We start from the raw sequence: 16,392 nt of genomic DNA, 5'->3' as shown, positions 1-16,392 counted from the left end.
ATGTCTCTTCTTGACGATGCAGTCGGGAACATTCACTGGTCGCCGTTCATTCAGAGGGGGCCTACAGGAGGTCGCCGTCCGCTCCCTGTGTACCTTGTCAAGGGTCACCGGTAGCAGTCAACTATAGTGGTCTTGCAAACTCTTTTCCTGCAGTCTATGTTGTTCTCCACCACCATCACATGTCTGCCACTGTGCTCACGCTTGGCCCCTATCAGGCCTAGAGACATGGTGGTCAGGGCGTTCTTGAACGTGCTGTGTGGTGGTTGGTCCCCCCCGTTCCTCGTCATTGCGGTACTAGAGGGGCGAGGGGGCGGGCGTTTTTTGAATGTGTTGTGCTGGTTTCGCTGTCCTCTCCTCGTTATTGCGGTACCACTTGATGGAGGGCGAGGGCCCGCCGGTGTAGTGGCTAGTCAGTAGGACGCTCTCTCTCACACGGATGACAATCTTGTCATGGGAATCCACCTTGATGGTCGGGGACTTCAGTTCCCGTTTGCAGATGGTCTGCCGCGGGTCGCTGGGGTGAGGCTGCATGTCGTCCTTTCTGTCTCTGCTCCCCTTCCTTTGGGGACGTCTGTGTTGTGTGGGCTGGTGGTTCTCCCACGGTTGTTGTCGTCGCCTCTGGTTGTGTCCGCAGCTCCTTGGCGGCGTCTCTGGTGGTAGTATGCTGTCGTGGGTCGCTCAGGTCGCTGGGTTGTGTTCCTCTTCCTGTCCTCTCACCAATTCGTGATCTGAGGATGATAAAAACTGCCTTAGAAAACTCCTCACATAAATGATTCAACGCCTTTCTGCTACAGAGGAAAATCATTTAGGGTTAATTCAATTTATTGTAAATAAAATCGCTTAATTGAAAATAGGAAATGCAAGCCAATTGCATTAGCAGTGATTCCTTGTGTCAAGAAGGTCACATTCACTACAATCTTATCAGATCTTGTATCTAACTAGATCTTACAGCATTAGGCTTTAAATAAAATTAGTAAATGAATGGCCAAAGTCTTGAATCAGATAAAATAGTCTGTGGTGTTAAATTGAAGTTGATCTTACCTCAGGATGCGTTGGGTGTGCCTCAGGATACTTACCTCGCCACGACTTCTCTGGCGTTATTCACGTCTCAGTGTGGCTCGTCATAATTTAGCATGGGGAAAAAACATAAAATCTAGGTAGCCAGTTAATTTTGCATGAAAAACAATCATTCGTTTTGTCATCTAACCCTAACTAACCTTACTGTCATGCATTTGTCCTAATAAACTAACCTACACTGTAGCACTCAACACTTTGATGACCATTGTTACTCAGCTGATAGAGGTGTGCCCTGCCTGATGTCCTGTCGTACAGAACCTGTGAGTCGCTTTGGATAAAAGTGTCAGCTAAATGATCAATGTTGTTGATATCTTGTATATTTAGATAATTGTGCTTCAATTTTGGTGGTTGATAATTTGCAGTCATGGAAAGTACTTGAAATTGCAAGGAGTTAGTGGTTAAGCAGAGAATAGAAGGAGGAGATAGTATGTTAAGTTGTTTTCATCATTGATCTTTCATCTCAGGCACTTCTACTTTGTTTGGTGTTATTCAGACATCATATCTCTAATTTGTGTGCCTTCTTGAAAAGAGAGAGATGAAAACAACTGGTTAGTTATTCTGTTAGTATGGGAAATATGGTAGCCTTTCATAACTGCAAATTCATCACTTGTGTCTAATTCATGTCAACTAAGTGGCTCTCTGTTGCCATCCACCGCTAGGTGAGTCACCAAGTCTGTGGTCACGAGTGCAGGCATTTGCATTGCTTTGTCTCTCAAGTGTCCACTCTGAAGAAATTTACATGTGGGTGTTTGGATGCAGATCCGTTCCAAATGGCCAATCGATTGTCTCTCAGTTCCACACTGTCTCTCGGTTGACATGCAAATTGTTGGATTTTCTGTCTTTTGTGATACAATTTGGGTATAGTCATGCACTGTTTTGCATCTCGCCTCAGAGCCAGATCTGTAAATACAAACACATGTTAATTTTCCACTCTTTTCTAAGACCATCTGAGTGGGTTCTCCTTGATTGTCTGTGAGCTTAACAAAACATCAGCTATTTCTCATCCATCCCGTCCTAGGATGTAATGATAGTGTGATCATTTATCAATCATATCGCATATGTACACAAGCATCATATGAATGTGGAACCACACATTTTGAATCATGTTTAAAAATGTCTTACAATGGAAAGGGCTAGTTATCTTTCATTGGTTCTTTAGATACACACATTAACTCAAGTGAATATAACCTAAACATCTTATTTTTAAACATGATCTATGTTGTTTGTGCCCAAGTTTTTCAACATTAAAAGCTTATAAAGCCTAATCTAACGCTGTTTTTGTGGACTACAATTCCTGTACTGCCGTATACTGGAAACCGGGAGTGTTTGTTTAACTCTCCGTTTTGGTCAGTATGGCCGGTACGCCCACAGATGTATTATAATTCTGAAACAGACATTGTAATTAGCTTTATGTGACTTATAATGTGTAAATTAAAGCAACATAAACACTCAAGTGATCTGAGATAGTTGTAATTTGCTGTAACTGAGATGATAGTTGTGTATATGTACAGTTTCTACGTCAAATGACTCCCTTTTCTTGACTCCTTTTGTATCACAAAAAGTACTGAATTTGCAAATCTGGTATGTCATAAATGTATAGATGTAGCAGTACTGACTGTCATGTATGTCATAATATGTTCTGATAAATTGAAAATGGGGGACCCTGATGTAAACAAGACAAGAGTCTTCCTCTGGTCTGCATCCCCTTAACAATTGTGTGTATTGAGCTGTACTGTATTGTACCCATTCTGCAATCTGTTAATAAAGTTTTCAATCAATCAATCAAAGCATCTATATCATGATTTTCATACTCACCGGGGAAAGCTGCAATGTTCGGTTCGTTTCTCCGGTGGTCTGGGATAATGCAACCCGCATCTCGCCACCGTAACTCAACATTTTCCAATAGCAGCGCGCACATACTTATACAAATAAAACATATACTACAAGTGGATTTCACGCACCTTCGGCCTTGGGCACATTAAACTTTACGTTCGCCTATGGATAGTTTAATATAAAATCATAACTTAACGGCGCGCATAGCGTCACGTCATTGCTCCATGCGACGTTCGTGCGTTCTCATTCGCCTCGGAAATAACGCTTTGCAATTCATACAGTATTTTTCCCACGAGCTCTCAATAGCCTGGAATTCCTTAACCAGCGTTTTGTTACCGAATGAACGCGCCTGTGCATATGTGAAAATGTAAACAAACTGAAACGATAAACTATACTTCCCCAAATGGTCGTTCCCGTGGGCCGCGGAAATTACTACTTTAGTTTGTCGCGTGAACTGCACCTCAATGTTATTCTTTGTATAACGGTAACTCGTCTCTCAATGCTCGTCGCGCTATCCGCAGCCGGTTCTTGACTCAATAAAGCTACGCGACGGGTCCTATAATACTTGTGCACATACAAACGAGACTTAAACAGACAAAACAAACATTAATACATATAAGTTAACGTGTGTGAATATCTGACTGTATTGGATCGCTGTACGTTTAGTCGGCCAACATCTGTTGCGACAAGGCATTTATCCCTTGATTTAACTACACATCGTTATTAAAGTCATAACGACCGAACCTGACTTCGAAATTTACCAGCGATATATTAGATTATATATACCTTTTAATCATACTCTCGGTCTCATTTTACTCGTGACTAATGTCCTGTTTAATGTACTTTCCGCGACTGATGTCCCGTTTAATGTACATTTACGTACTCCCGGGACATCGCGTAATCATGTACTAACTAGGACATCGCGTGATCATCTTCCCGCTATCTGTATTGATCAATTGGTTAATTTAATCCAAAATACATCGTTTTCAGGATTGAGGTTGAAACAATGAATATTATGACGCTACTCTGGTAATTTCTAATTATGATTCCATCAGCTTCTCGGTCCTACTTCCCGCCTCTTTGCAAAGGAATCACAGAACGTTTTTAACAGAGTAGCGTTTTCAAGGATATCACATCATAATAAGCTCACGTATCTTCTTTTGTTGCCTATATTTTTAGTCTGAATTAGACTTGGGTTAGCAAACCAACAACCTTACTGTGTGCCTTAGCTTTTGGTCGGCTCCGACTCGACCAGGAATAGCACTTCAACCTTTGTGCCTAAACTTTTGGGACTAGCACATATAACCCATCCTTTCAGAACCGCCTGATAAGGACCCAGGTGCACGCGCGCCCTGGTAACGATTCTCAATACAGATCAGATATATTAATGCACATTATTCTTACTCAGCCATGATCTCAATATTTGACAACATTCTGTAATGTTCACCTGGCACAGAGAAAAGCGGGAAGGTTTTAATTCCTTTCCATACATTTTTGGTCGACCAGTCTATTATACTCACTTTTCTCTGTATAGTTGAAATGATACAGTACGCCGGGAGGACGCAAAAAGGTCCGTCACAAGTTCGTAGACGCCAATTGTGGGATATTTGTGGATATCCTGATGAAGAATGTCTCAGTCAACCGAGGCTTGGATAATAACAAGGGTTTATTAACCAAACAGATAGATTACATAGAGAGAATGGCTGAGGGTTTCCCCCCAGGTGATCAGCTTAATTACCCAGGTAAGAAGACCCCGGATAGATCTCAAGAGGAGATCTATATAGTTACCAGGGGGGGGTGTGGTCCCATTTGATAGGTCAGATGGGGGGGGGGGGGGTACAGGTAATGGGGACACAGGGGAGGGGAGTGTCTTATTCCACAGAGAGGGGGGGGGCACAGGTAAGGGGATATAGGGGAGGGGACTATATTTACATGAGAACATTAGATATTATACCACAGTGGTGTTGGGGTTTTGCATGAACAATATTACGTCGTCCGCATATAAACTAATTTTATGTTGTGTGCCCTTGATTACGATTGGTTCTATGGATTGGGATTGTCTTATATATTGTGCTAAAGGCTCTAATGATAGATTGAATAGTCCGGGACTAAGAGGGCAACCCTGTCTGGCTGAGCGTGATACCGGAAAGATTTTGGAGATGATTGTACCTGTTGTAATCATGGCCGATGGGTCTTTGTATAATACTTTAATCATATCAATGAATCCTTTTCCTAACCCCATCCTTTCTTATACTGCCCATAGATATGACCATTCCAGCCTGTCAAAGGCTTTCATAGCATCTAGGGACAGCATCGCCTTAGGTATGGTGTCGTCCTTGTCGGCATCTAGTACGTGCAGTATTCGTCTTATGTTATCAGTGATCAGGCGGCCTCTTATGAAGCCAGTTTGGTCCGGATGAACTAAAGACGTCATATGCTTTTGTAATCTGATGGCTAATACCTTAGAGTACAGTTTGATATCGGTTCCGAGGAGGCTTAAAGGTCTATAACTACCGCACTCGGTGGGGTCTTTGTCTTTTTTAAGGAGGACTGTTATGAGTGCAATATTGTCATTCTTATGGAAGTTCCCCTCCTTGACTGAGTATAAGATCATATTTAGTAATAAGGGTCCAATTATGTCCCAACAAGAAAGGTACATTTCTGGTGGGATACCGTCTCTTCCAGGAGCCTTACCACTTTGCATTTAGGATATGGCCTTCTTGAGTTCCTCTAGTGTGATCGGTGTTTCTAACTGTTTAGCGTCATCCTCTGAAAGTTTAGGGAGAATAATTTGATTAAGATATGTGTCCATTTTGTTTTGGTCGAAGGTCGTTTCTGATTTATATAAGTCGGAGTAGAATTCTTTGAATGTATCGTTTATTTTTTCAGGGTCTGTTTCAAGTACTTGTTGTGCTCTAATGTTAGTTATATCTGCAAATTTTGCATTAATTCTTAATCGCATGGCTAATAGGTGACTAGGTTTAGAACCTTGGGAGTACTGCTGTTGTCTTGTGCTGCGTATTTGTATTTCCGATTGTTGTCTGTATATGGCATTGATCTCTATTTTTAGTATGTTAACTTGATTTTCTAGTCGAGTTGAGTTGTATTTTAAAGAATTAAATAACGTTGAGTAAAGCGTTTCCAGCTCAGCCAGTTTTGTGCATTGATTCTTGCGCATTTTGGAGGAAAAGCTATCAGTGAAATCTTTGATCATTCCCTTTACCGACATCCATATTATTCTGGGGTCTTGCACCGAGTTTGCATTCTCCCGTAGGAATACTATAAGAGCTTCTTTGAGTTGTGTAATGAATTCCTTGTTATTAAGCAGCATCGAGTTAAATCGCCATCTTGGGGCTCGGGAAGATAGTATACCAAATGTTCCTTTTAGGAGTAAATAACAGTGATCTGATAGTGCGTTGGGTATCATTTCCACTTCATAATTATCAAATAGTCTCGGGGATGCAAAGACATAATCTATTCTGGATAATGTGTTATGTCTCGCAGAACGATAAGAGTACTTTCGGGTCGTGGGATTAAGTGATCGCCATAAGTCATTTACACCTGTAATCTTCGACCAATCCTTTAATGCATTAGATGAATTATTTTGTTCGCTGGAAAAGGCGAGGTAAGATTTGTCCATCCTTGGATTCCAAATGGCATTAAAATCCGCACCTATTATAAATGAGTAATCGGGAATGTAACATTGCATTGGTTAGTGTAGTGAAGAAACCCTCTTCGTACAAATTTGGGGCGTATACCGCTACCAACACTATTTTCCTGTTCTTGTGTACAATCTTAGCTATAGTTATCCGACCTTCTACATCAGACCATACTCCCTTTAATTCAATATTCAACTTACGTTTTAACGACTATGGCTACACCCCGAGTTCTCGTACCAATAGAAGAGTGACTAATATTATGATATGTGTTGTCCGCTAACTTATCTATGTCTTTCTCTAGAATGTGCGTTTCGCTTAGCAGAGCAAACCACCTGTTCTTTTTTCATCAGTGTGAGCACGCTTTTGCGTTTGAGTTGGTTATTTATTCCCCCGGTGTTCCAGATCATTATATTCAAACTAGCCATAATCTATACATGTTGTAGTGTAGTTTTTGGTAATGCTTCTGGAGTGCGAGGCAACAATAGATATACATCCAACTAGTGAGGTCCCGTTGAGAGCCGAGCTTAAAAACATACATATATACAAATAAAAATCCCCTTCCCTCCCCTCCCACCGAGAGTCGTACAGGATTGTGTTCCATGAACACAACCTTTGCGTATGACTCCCTCCCTTAAACCACCGGATATCCCAGAATGATCCAATTATCCTTAACATTCCTATGTATACCATAGGATCTAACACACATAGCTTTGCTATGCTTAAACATCTAAAGTATAAATTGGAGAAGTAGTGGAAATATTTCCAATTAATAAAAAGCAGCATTTCCCCTGGCCAGGGGTGGGCGATGATCCGTTGTGAATAATGTTATTCCAGCCGGCCGCTGCTGTGTTGGTTCTGTGGTTCTGCAGCTAGGTGCTGTTGGTTATTCCCCCGAAGGGCTTCTGGTAGTATGGCTGGCCACGTATTGCTGTTATTCCAGAATGTTCCCTATATCAAAGAATGTTTTAGATGTTCTAGATTATTCCAATATGTCGTTTTTACAGTGTTCGAATGTTCCAGTATGTTCTGGAGTGTTGTTAGAATTCCATACTCTTAAAATAAGGATCGCTTCAACGCCATGTTCATCTTCTCTGTATCGTTCCAATTTTGAATCCAATATGTCCGCAATAATAGAAGCCCAACGGGGAAAACATTCAATAACTCTGAGCTCGTAGGTCTCTCTGTCCCAAATCATCGGTTCATTAAAGTTTATACTATATGGTGTCCATGCATAACAGAGATTAAAAGGCCATTTATACACTATCCTGCGTGTTGTGCTGCCATGTATTTGGCTGCATCTTCAGGCGAGTTGAGGAGAACCCTTGCTCCTTCTTTATCGACGATGCAAAGTATTGCAGGGTATATTAATAGGGGTCTGTATTTCTCCAGATAGAGTTGAGACATCACCGTCTTGAACTTGGCTCGCTGGTCCACTACCTCACGACAATAATCTTCAAAACAGTGTATTGATATATCCTTGTATTTCAGATTGCCTTTCATCCTGCGAGTTTCACGAATAATCATTTCTTTTATTCTGACTTGGCGCAGGGTAACCAATATCACTCTGGGTCTAATGTTATTGTCACTGGATCGGGTCCCCAATCTGTAGCACTGCTCCACCGCGGGTACTTTAGGAAGGATCGCTGGTCCCAAGATTTTCTGTAATTCTGTCGCAAACTCTTCAGGGTGTGCGCAGCTCACCGACTCATCCAGACCGACTATACGAATATTCAGCTTGCGTCTTTGATATTCCATCTAGAATATTTTGGCTTTCTGTTCTTCATTGATTCGCTTAAGCTCCATCGTTATATCGTTGAGCTCCGTTTTCAGTTCTTTGTAGTTTCCCTTCATCTCAGCAGTTAGGTTAACGTTGATATCATCTATGTCTTTGTAGATCCGAACGAAATTTTGTTGGTGGACTTCCAGACCTGTTTCCAGTGCCGCGGTGCGCTTAATATGTGCTTCGGCGTCCACTCTTAGCGCTTCTATTTTGCATTCGATAGATTCTTTGATAGCATCTACTTTTTGGGTTATTGTCTTCTCCATTGTCTCCATTGTCTTCTCCATTTTTTTCGTTTCATTTTTCATTTCCCGGATGATATATTCGGTGTCTGCGGAGGTATTTGTAGGGGTTGAACTTGAAGCGGCCACTATCACGTCTATATTCTCTGCTATTTGCCACACGTATCCTGCTTCCATAGGCGAGTCCTCTGCGACTGGTTTTGCACTCGTTTTGTCTCTCTTTGGTGACATCTCGATTATTTTGGTCAATATAGTTAGTTGATAATCTCAGTTGATATATGCGTCAAGTTTTAAACGCATTGATGGTTTATAAATATGTTTTTAAAACGAAAAAAAAAATAACGGGTGAGCAGCTGTGTCACATGCGACTTACTCCATTCTAACGTTAAACCGATGTCACAGATTAATCACTTTATTCAAATTGAGGATTTAGTTTGAGGATATATATATACATGGACCGCGGAACGCATTTTGAATGGGTAGGGCCAATTGGCCAAAATTATGTGACATTACTCCCTCTGCCCAAACCAAGCCACATGCTCGTAACGCATTTGTTTATTGATTATAACCTACATATAGTCACAATCAAATAGTATCATAATATGCATTACTTAACCAGCCAGTATGATCAGAAAGCGTAATATTGTGACACAGCGGTCAATCAGTTGCATAACGTTAATCAAATAGTATCATAATATGCAATGCATTACTTAACCAGCCAGTATGATTAGAAAGCTTAATAATGTGACGTGACAGTCAACCAGTTGCATAGGATTGAAAAATGTCAACACTCACCTGTGCTAGGTTGCTGGGAATAAAACGTGTACCTGGTAGTAAGCCATGGCCTCTGTGGTTTGCTACGCTCATGTTTTTTTTTAAAGAATGTACAGTGTTTTTCCAATTCTGAAATCCAAGCACTGAAATGCATTCTCGTTGGTTTTGGTTAAACCCGAACCGAGTCCTTTCATTGTCCAAAGGCGACATTGTGTGCAGAAAAGTTTGCCATTGTTTAGTTGTTTGACAAAACATTAGTCATCTGTGGTCCTTGAACCACTTGGGATGAACAGACCGGTTTCTTTGAGACGTCCCTTCTCCTTGTATCTGTTTTGTACCTGTGAGAACAGCGGGTCGTCTGGTTGATTGGACTTTGATAGATCCCTGCAGCACTCACTGGAACAATGGACGTCTGCGAGGCTCGTAACGGTAGCAGCAGAGAGGTTAACTGTGCTAACACTAGCAGCAGCCGCAGGAGCACTGGAGAGGGATGCTCTTTGCCGGCTGGTCCTGTTGGGGTGAGGCTAACGTTGGCAGTAGTGGCAGAGGGGCTAGCTGGATCAACGACAGTTGGAAATTATTCTACTGCTGGTTCCTCAGAGAGCTCATCGTGGGCTGGAGTGACGGTGGTTAACTTTGACCAGAAGAAATCAGTTATTTTTCGACGTTCATTGTAACGTATTATTATTGCTTAAGCTTTAGCAGTCTGCTTAGAGATAGAAGCTATAGAGTGCTATTTGAAATGGATGCGCGTTAGTGTGAGCTAATACCTGTGTGCTCACATGACACAATAGCCAATCAATCATTAGGAAACAGAATTTGTCGCTTGCGATAGGCTATAGTTCACGTTTTTATTTTTTTATTTCTTTTACGTAGGCTTACAGATAGTGGAAATGAACCCGGGAAGCGCACAGAAGTGCAATACATTAAGAACGTAAATGTATTTGCTGATATATTAAAATGTTTGTCTATATAAAAATATTTCTTTTATAAAAAAATAATTTGAATAATCGTTTTAATTTAAAAGATTTTATTAAAAACTAAGGTTCGAACGCCCGTTCGAAAAACCCTGACGAAGTTTGAATCACTTTATTCAAATTGAGGATTTAGTTTGAGGATATAAAAAAGAAAACATTTATAAAAAAAATTAAATATTATTTTCATTTTTTAAATTAAAAACGAAGGTTCAGGGCGCCCCAGTCGCGCACCACATAACGTGCTGAGTCGCGGCACGGCCGACCCGGGTTCGATTCCCGGACCCGTCGTTATTTGCTGAATGTCTTCCGCCCACTGTCTCCCGTTCCTCCTCTCTCTATCTCTCTACTGGACTGCCCAGTAGTTAAAAGCGATAAACGCTAAAAAAAAAATCTTAAAAAAATAAAACTAAGGTTCGAACGTCCGTTCGAAGAACCCGGACGAAGTTTGAATCCCAAAAACAGGCTTCGGGGACAGCCTTACCAAACATATTATTTATATTATTCAAATGGACTCAAACATGTTCCGTTGTGATGTCACAGTATGATGTCATAATAGAACATTCTAGAACATTTGTGATGGCACAGTATGATGTCATAATCAAACATTCTAGAACATTTGTGTATCTATTCAACAATTCTCTCAGAAGATCTCATTGTGCATCTTGAAACAGTACTGAACAGTACTGAACAGATAGACTAACGTTACTAAACAACATAGATTGAAGCCTGCATTTCTCAACCAAGGTGCCTTGCCTACCGTTTTGCTGTGGAAAGGTGAGTGTCCACAACAGCTAGCTAGCTGTTCTACTTGAAAACTGAATGTTAATATTGAATCAGACAATATTTAATACTGAATGTTAATTCAGGTTGACAGTTGACATCATTTGACAGTTGACAGGGGGCTGGAAAGTTGATTTAATAAAAGAAAAAATACTAATTTAATCAGATTAATCACTTTATTCAAATTGAGGATTTAGTTTGAGGATATATATAAAAAAAAAAGTATACATTTTTTTTTAATAATCTTTTTAATACATTTTTTTTAATTAAAAAACGAAGATGCGAACGTCCGTTAGAAAAACCCTGACGAAGTTTGAATCACTATTCAAATTGAGGATTTAGTTTGAGGATATAAAAAAGAAAAAATGTATAAAATAAAATATATATTTTAATTTTTTTAATTAAAAACTAAGGTTCAGGGCGCCCCAGTGGCGAACCACATAACGCGCTGAGGCGTGGCATGGCCGACCCGGGTTCGATTCCCGGACCTGTCGTTATTTGCCGAATGTCTTCCCCCCACTCTGTCTCCCGTTCCTCCTGTCTCTATCTCTCTACTGGACTGCCCAGTAGTTAAAAGCGATAAACGCTAAAAATAAAATCTTAAAAAATTTAAATTTAAAATAAGGTTCGAACGTCCATTCGAAGAACCCTGACGAAGTTTGAATCCCAAAAACAGACTTCGGGGACAGCCAACATATTATTTATATTATTCAAATGGTCAATGGTCTGTTGTGATGTCACAGTATGATATCATAATAGAACATTCTAGAACATTTGTGATGTCACAGTATGATGTCATAATAGAAGATTCTAGAACATTTGTGATGTCACAGTATGTCATAATCATTGTCATAATCAAACATTCTAGAACATTTGTGTATCTATTCAACAATTCTCTCAGAAGATCTCATTGTGCATCTTGAAACAGTACTGAACAGTACTGAACAGATAGACTAAACAACATAGATTGACGCCTGCATTTCTCAACCAAGGTGCCTTGCCTACCGGTTTGCTGTGGAAAGGTGAGTGTCCACAACGGCTAGCTAGCTGTTCTACTTGAATACTTAATGTTAATATTGAATCAGACAATATTGAATACTGAATGTTAATTCAGGTTGACAGTTGACATCATTTGACAGTTGACAGGGGCTGGAAAGTTGATTTAATAAAATAAAAAAGACTAATTTAATCAGATTAATCACTTTATTCAAATTGAGGATTTAGTTTGAGGATAAAAAAAATAAAAAATGTATAAAAAATGTATTTGAATAATCTTTTTAATTTAAATGTTTTAATTAAAAACGAAGGTTCGAACGGCGTTCGAAAAACCCTGACAAAGTTTGAATCACTTTATTCAAATTGAGGATTTAGTTTGAGGATATAAAAAAGAAAAAATGTATAAAACAAAACAAATTTTTTTTATTATTATTTATTTTTATTAAAAACGAAGGTTCAGGGCGCCCCAGTGGCGAACCACATAACGCGCTGAGTCGTGGCACGGCCGGCCCGGTTCGATTCCCGGACCCGTTGTTATTTGCCGAATGTCTTCCCCCCACTCTGTCTCCCGTTCCTCCTCTCTATCTCACTACTGGACTGCCCAGTAGTTAAAAGCGTTAAAAAAAAAACTTAACGTCCGTTCGAAGAACCCTGACAAAGTTTGAATCACAAAAACAGGCTTCGGGGACAGCCTTACCATACATATTATTTATATTATTAAAATGGAACTCAATGTTTCGTTCTGACGTCACAGTATGATGTCATAATAGAACATTCTAGAACATTTGTGATGTCACAGTATGATGTCATAATAGTACATTCTAGAACATTTGTGATGGCACAGTATGATGTCATAATAGAACATTCTAGAACATTTGTGTTCTATATATATTCAACAATTCTCTCAAGATACCAATGGACAATGTAGTTGATGATGGGGTCCAGTAGAAGAAGAAAAAGAAGGTGAAGAAGGAGAAGAAGGAGAAGAAGAAGAGCCCATAAAAAGAATTGCGGAGGGCAGTAATACGCCACGATGCGTCTACTCTGCCGGAAATTCAAATAAGAAGAAGAAGAAGAAGATCTCATTGTTTGAGAGTTGAATTGGGGTTCCCCCCCTTGGCGGGGCACTTCGAGAGATGAGATGATGTTTGGATTGTGATTGTATGACAAGCGGAGCAGAGAAGAAGGAGACAGACAAGAGGAGCAGATAAGAAGGAGACAGAGACGATAGTAATATGTTTTGAAGATGAGAAGAAGAAGAAGAGTGTAAACTAGATTGTAGTTAGGCAGCAATACGCAGAAAGGTGTCTAGACTGCCGGAAATTCACGAGAAGGAGAAGAAGAAGAGGATCAGAGGGAGAATTGTGGGCGTAGTATAAGAACTGAGGAGGGCAGTAATACGCCATGTTATGTTTACACTGCCGGAAAATATAAAGAAGAAGAAGAAGATCTCATTGTGATGATTGAAAGAAGGGTGTGGAGCTCATTGAGGACAGAGAGAAGAGGGTTCCTCTTGGGGGGGCACTTCGCGAGATGAGATGATGTTTGGATTGTGATTGTATGACAAGAGGAGCAGAGAAGAAGGAGACAGACAAGAGGAGCAGAGAAGAAGGAGACAGACGATAGTAATGTGTTTTGAAGATGAGAAGAAGAAGAAGAAGAGTGTAAACTAGATTGTAGTTAGGCAGCAATACGCCAAAAGGTGTCTAGACTGCCGGAAATTCACAAGAAGAAGAAGAAGAAGGATTAGCTTCCTTTAGAACTGAGGAGGGCAGTAATACGCCATGTTGCGTTTACACTGCCGGAAATTCACAAGAAGAAGAAGAAGATCTCATTGTGCATCTTGAGACAGGATAGATAGACTGTCTATTCTACAACATAGACTGAAACCTGCATTTCTCAACCAAGGTGCCTTGCCTACCGTTTTGCTGTGGAAAGGTGAGTGTCCACAACGGCTAGCTAGCTGTTCTACTTGAATACTGAATGTTAATATTGAATCAGACAATATTGAATACTGAATGTTAATTCAGGTTGACACTTGACATCATTTGACAGTTGACATGGGGCTGGAAAGTGCATTATAATGCCTTTTTTCTGTCTTTAGCATGGTTTTATAGTAATACAGGTTAGTATCAATGGGTCTGTGTCTCTAATAACCAATTTGACTCATCAGTCTAGTCTCGAGTTCACGAGATCTTCCCTCAGTAACATTAGCTGCCTCGCCGGATTCCTCTTTCTCCTCGTCTCTCTTTTGCTCAAAATAAAAATGAATGGGCTTCATGGCTGGCTGCATTTTCTTGCGTTGTCTGATTCTGAATGTATAACTTGCTTATGCCGGTACCGTGACTTTGTTTTCCAGCGCGTACTGTGTTCTCATTTCCTTTCACTCGCATGAAACCAGCCGTGTCACCGCAGGAAACTACTGTGATTGGACGTTTATGCGCCTAATGGAATGTGGGACTTGTAGTTTCTGAACTATTAACAGCGGAGCTGTTTGTAATCTTCACTTGCACACTGCGAGTAAATGATTTTTCCGGTTCGCACACACATATTATTAGGGGCAAATACGAGTCAAATGCTCGCACTGTAGAGCATATATAATTATATATATAATTAGTAAACTGTCTGGGGCTTTTCTTGCCCACCTTAACTGATTTCCGAGGGCATTTGGTAAATTTCCGAGGGCATTTTGCCTCATGCCCCCCTTCATTTCGAACCCTCCCACACTCTGTCTAGCAGCGTAGTCCTGCCTATTGACTCACAGAACCTCCTCCAACATTCTTTTTTCACTTTCTTTATTACATTCCTAACTATTGCCTGCTTTCTTTTATATTCGATTACATTCTGAAATGTATGTTTTCTTTAATATTTTAAAAGCCTTATTCCTATTTTTAATTGCCTCAGTGCATTCTAGCGTCCACCATGGAACTATCTTCTTCCTATTACTATTTTTAACTTTCGGTATCGATTTTGTCCCTGCTTCTACTATACTATTACTTATTTCTGTATTGAGGCCATTAACACTTTGATCGCCATGGTTAAATTCATAATTTACCATCCCTCGCCATCTCTATTTGTCTATGGAGAAGTTCCCCTTCTTTGCAGGGCTATAACTTTTTTAATTGTATTGCTAAATTGACATTATCATGGCCCATTCAAGGTCCTATATCATATATTGTTCAGGGTGTTACAACGTTATACTTTTTCATTCACATATTCATACTAAAATATGGTCTAAAGTATGTTTTTATCGTTTTCTGCAGCTTTCTTCAGAACTTGATTTATAGCCCCAAATGCATTATATTGATGATCAAATACAGTTTGGTAGCGATCTGTGCCAGGTAAAAAATTTCAACTGGAGGTACTTCTAGAAGTTACTACGTATCATCTGATGTTGACCGGATGGGCGGGGGGTCGTTTATAATTCCGTGGGCAACATTATATCATTCATCTAGGGTGGGTCATATGATCATCAGAGCAGTTTATATGGAACACATTAGAAAATAACGCTGCAACTCACCGTGGCTTCCTCGCGCCCCTGGCAGATGAGCGTGGAACAGAATTTTTTCTATTATGGGATGGAGAAATGCCCGATCCATTTCCAGGTTGTATAATAGTATATACGTCCAAATAACGTTGTTTATTGAGTTAGGGCGAGCGATTGATTATCCAGTGTGTGGAGATAGAGTCCTGCTAATGATCGCGAGTGCCGGACGAAATATGGATGAGCACTTCCTGTCTGACGAGTCACTTCCTGTTGGCGATCTGCCGATTGGCCACCAGATGGCGCTCTTGAACCGCTAGAGAGTTGAGTGGAGCTTTGCAGTATATCTCAGGTCCCCGGAGGAGAAATATGATTTCGATCACAGATTTTTGAAATATTGATATCAAAGACGAGTTACGGCCAATGTTCCCTCTAATTATTTTTTGGTCTGAGCAAACACTCAAACCTCCTGAGCAGACATCAGCAACTACTGAGCAACATACGTCACCTGCCGATTAACCGGTTAGTTGATAAGCGGTGGTTTGTAAAAAATCTGAGAATCTTAATTTCCCTTAATGTCTAACATAAAAATATATACATTTTGCTGATACACAGAGAAATAATACAAAAAGGCATATTATATTCCTTAATCAAATATTTATTTGACCATTGATTGACGATACAGAGCATAGTCCTTACTTTGGTGGCGGCGGTGTGAGTCGTGTCACTAACTTTTGTCTTTTTAGGAGGCTGACTAGTTGTTACAAAGGGTCAGATTAAACCGAATATA

This window comes from Notolepis coatsorum (assembly GCF_963971535.1).
Source record: "Notolepis coatsorum genome assembly, chromosome: 4".
NCBI classification, from domain to species: Eukaryota; Metazoa; Chordata; class Actinopteri; order Aulopiformes; family Paralepididae; genus Notolepis; species Notolepis coatsorum.
The sequence above is the reverse complement of the archived record's forward strand: the minus strand, read 5'-3'. Positions refer to the sequence as shown.